The sequence below is a fragment of the Macrosteles quadrilineatus genome, unplaced genomic scaffold, assembly GCF_028750875.1.
Source record: "Macrosteles quadrilineatus isolate MER2022 unplaced genomic scaffold, UCM_ALF_1.0 Scaffold_428__1_contigs__length_70345, whole genome shotgun sequence".
NCBI classification, from domain to species: domain Eukaryota; kingdom Metazoa; phylum Arthropoda; class Insecta; order Hemiptera; family Cicadellidae; genus Macrosteles; species Macrosteles quadrilineatus.
In genome coordinates this window covers 1-4,453 of record NW_026543021.1, presented here as the reverse complement: position 1 = coordinate 4,453, position 4,453 = coordinate 1, and positions in this window count along the sequence as shown.

Here is a 4,453-nt window from a genome sequence, read left to right as displayed (position 1 = left end):
ATAATAATATTATAGAAACGATAATATGCAAAAAAATATTGACAGGTTTTTTTAATCATAATATAAATACATAGTTTAAAGTTTTTTTATAATAATAATTATATATGAATGAACACTTTTTTGTAATGTTTTTGTAATTAATAATACAAATATAATAATATTATAGAAACGATAATATGCAAATAAATATTGACAGGTTTTTTTGATCATAATATAAATACATAGTTTAAAGTTTTTTTATAATTATAATTATATATGAATGAACACTTTTTAATAATGTTTTTGTTATGAATAATACATATATAATAATAGTATAGGAAGGATAATATACAAATAAATATATATAAATGTTTTTTATCATAATATAAATACATATTTTATAATATTTTTATAATAATAATAATATATGAATGAACACTTTTTAATAATGTTTTTGTTATGAATAATACATATATAATAATATTATAGGAAGGATAATATACAAATAAATATATATAAATGTTTTTGATCATAATATAAATACATATTTTATAATATTTTTATAATAATAATTATATATGAATGAACACTTTTTAATAATGTTTTTGTAATTAATAATACATATATAATAATATTATAGGAAGGATAATATGCAAATAAATATTCACAGTTTTTTTTTATCATAATATAAATACATATTTAAAAGTTTTTTATATTAATAATTATATATGAATGAACACTTTTTAGTAATGTTTTTGTAATTAATAATACAAATATAATAATATTATAGAAACGATAATATGAAAATAAATATTGACAGGTTTTTTTGATCATAATATAAATACATAGTTTAAAGTTTTTTTATAATTATAATTATATATGAATGAGAACTTTTTAATAATGTTTTTGTTATGAATAATACATATATAATAATATTATAGGAAGGATAATATACAAATAAATATATAAAAATGTTTTTGATCATAATATAAATACATATTTTATAATATTTTTATAATTATAATTATATATGAATGAACACTTTTTAATAATGTTTTTAATAATAATAATACATATATATTAATATTATAGTAAGGATAATATGCAATTAAATATTGACAGGTTTTTTTTTATCATAATATAAATACATATTTTATAATTTTTATATAAAAATAATTATATATGAATGAACACTTTTTAATGATGTTTTTGTTATTAATAATACATATATAATAATATTATAGGAAGGATAATATACAAATAAATGTATATAAATGTTTTTGATCATAATATAAATACATATTTTATAATATTTTTATAATAATAATTATATATGAATGAACACTTTTTAATGATGTTTTTGTAATTAATAATACATATATAATAATATTATAGGAAGGATAATATGCAAATAAATATTCACAGTTTTTTTTATCATAATATAAATACATATTTAAAAGTTTTTTATAATAATAATTATATATGAATGAACACTTTTTAGTAATGTTTTTGTAATTAATAATACAAATATAATAATATTATAGAAACGATAATATGAAAATAAATATTGACAGGTTTTTTTGATCATAATATAAATACATAGTTTAAAGTTTTTTTATAATTATAATTATATATGAATGAACACTTTTTAATAATGTTTTTGTTATGAATAATACATATATAATAATATTATAGGAAGGATAATATACAAATAAATATATAAAAATGTTTTTGATCATAATATAAATACATATTTTATAATATTTTTTTAATTATAATTATATATGAATGAACACTTTTTAATAATGTTTTTAATAATAATAATACATATATATTAATATTATAGTAAGGATAATATGCAATTAAATATTGACAGGTTTTTTTTATCATAATATAAATACATATTTTATAATTTTTATATAAAAATAATTATATATGAATGAACACTTTTTAATGATGTTTTTGTTATTAATAATACATATATAATAATATTATAGGAAGGATAATATACAAATAAATATATATAAATGTTTTTGATCATAATATAAATACATATTTTATAATATTTTTATAATAATAATTATATATGAATGAACACTTTTTAATAATGTTTTTGTTATTAATAATACATATATAATAATATTATAGGAAGGATAATATGCAAATAAATATTCACAGGTTTTTTTGATCATAATATAAATACATAGTTTAAAGTTTTTTTATAATAATAATTATATATGAATGAACACTTTTTAGTAATGTTTTTGTAATTAATAATACAAATATAATAATATTATAGAAACGATAATATGCAAATAAATATTGACAGGTTTTTTTGATCATAATATAAATACATAGTTTAAAGTTTTTTTATAATTATAATTATATATGAATGAACACTTTTTAATAATGTTTTTGTTATTAATAATACATATATAATAATATTATAGGAAGGATAATATACAAATAAATATATATAAATGTTTTTGATCATAATATAAATACATATTTTATAATATTTTTATAATTATAATTATATATGAATGAACACTTTTTAATAATGTTTTTAATAGTAATAATACATATATATTAATATTATAGTAAGGATAATATGCAATTAAATATTGACAGGTTTTTTTTATCATAATATAAATACATATTTAAAAATTTTTATATAAAAATAATTATAAATGAATGAACACTTTTTAATGATGTTTTTGTTATTAATAATACATATATAATAATATTATAGGAAGGATAATATACAAATAAATATATATAAATGTTTTTGATCATAATATAAATACATATTTTATAATATTTTTATAATAATAATTTTATATAAATGAATACTTTTGAATAATGTTTTTGTTATTAATAATACATATATAATAATATTATAGGAAGGATAATATACAAATAAATATATATAAATGTTTTTGATCATAATATAAATACATATTTTATAATATTTTTATAATAATAATTATATATGAATGAACACTTTTTAGTAATGTTTTTGTAATTAATAATACAAATATAATAATATTATAGAAACGATAATATGAAAATAAATATTGACAGGTTTTTTTGATCATAATATAAATACATAGTTTAAAGTTTTTTTATAATTATAATTATATATGAATGAACACTTTTTAATAATGTTTTTGTTATGAATAATACATATATAATAATATTATAGGAAGGATAATATACAAATAAATATATATAAATGTTTTTGATCATAATATAAATACATATTTTATAATATTTTTATAATTATAATTATATATGAATGAACACTTTTTAATAATGTTTTTAATAATAATAATACATATATATTAATATTATAGTAAGGATAATATGCAAATAAATATTCACAGGTTTTTTTTATCATAATATAAATACATATTTTAAAGTTTTTTATAATAATAATTATATATGAATGAACACTTTTTAGTAATGTTTTTGTAATTAATAATACAAATATAATAATATTATAGAAACGATAATATGAAAATAAATATTGACAGGTTTTTTTGATCATAATATAAATACATAGTTTAATGTTTTTTTATAATTATAATTATATATGAATGAACACTTTTTAATAATGTTTTTGTTATGAATAATACTTATATAATAATATTATAGTAAGGATAATATGCAATTAAATATTGACAGGTTTTTTTATCATAATATAAATACATATTTTATAATTTTTATATAAAAATAATTATATATGAATGAACACTTTTTAATGATGTTTTTGTTATTAATAATACATATATAATAATATTATAGGAAGGATAATATACAAATAAATATATATAAATGTTTTTGATCATAATATAAATACATATTTTATAATATTTTTATAATAATAATTATATATGAATGAACACTTTTTAATAATGTTTTTGTTATTAATAATACATATATAATAATATTATAGGAAGGATAATATGCAAATAAATATTTACAGGTTTTTTTATCATAACATAAATACATATTTTAAAGTTTTTTATAATAATAATAATATATGAATGAACACTTTTTAGTAATGTTTTTGTAATTAGTAATACAAATATAATAATATTATAGAAACGATAATATGCAAAAAAATATTGACAGGTTTTTTTAATCATAATATAAATACATAGTTTAAAGTTTTTTTATAATAATAATTATATATGAATGAACACTTTTTAGTAATGTTTTTGTAATTAATAATACAAATATAATAATATTATAGAAACGATAATATGCAAATAAATATTGACAGGTTTTTTTGATCATAATATAAATACATAGTTTAAAGTTTTTTTATAATTATAATTATATATGAATGAACACTTTTTAATAATGTTTTTGTTATGAATAATACATATATAATAATAGTATAGGAAGGATAATATACAAATAAATATATATAAATGTTTTTGATCATAATATAAATACATATTTTATA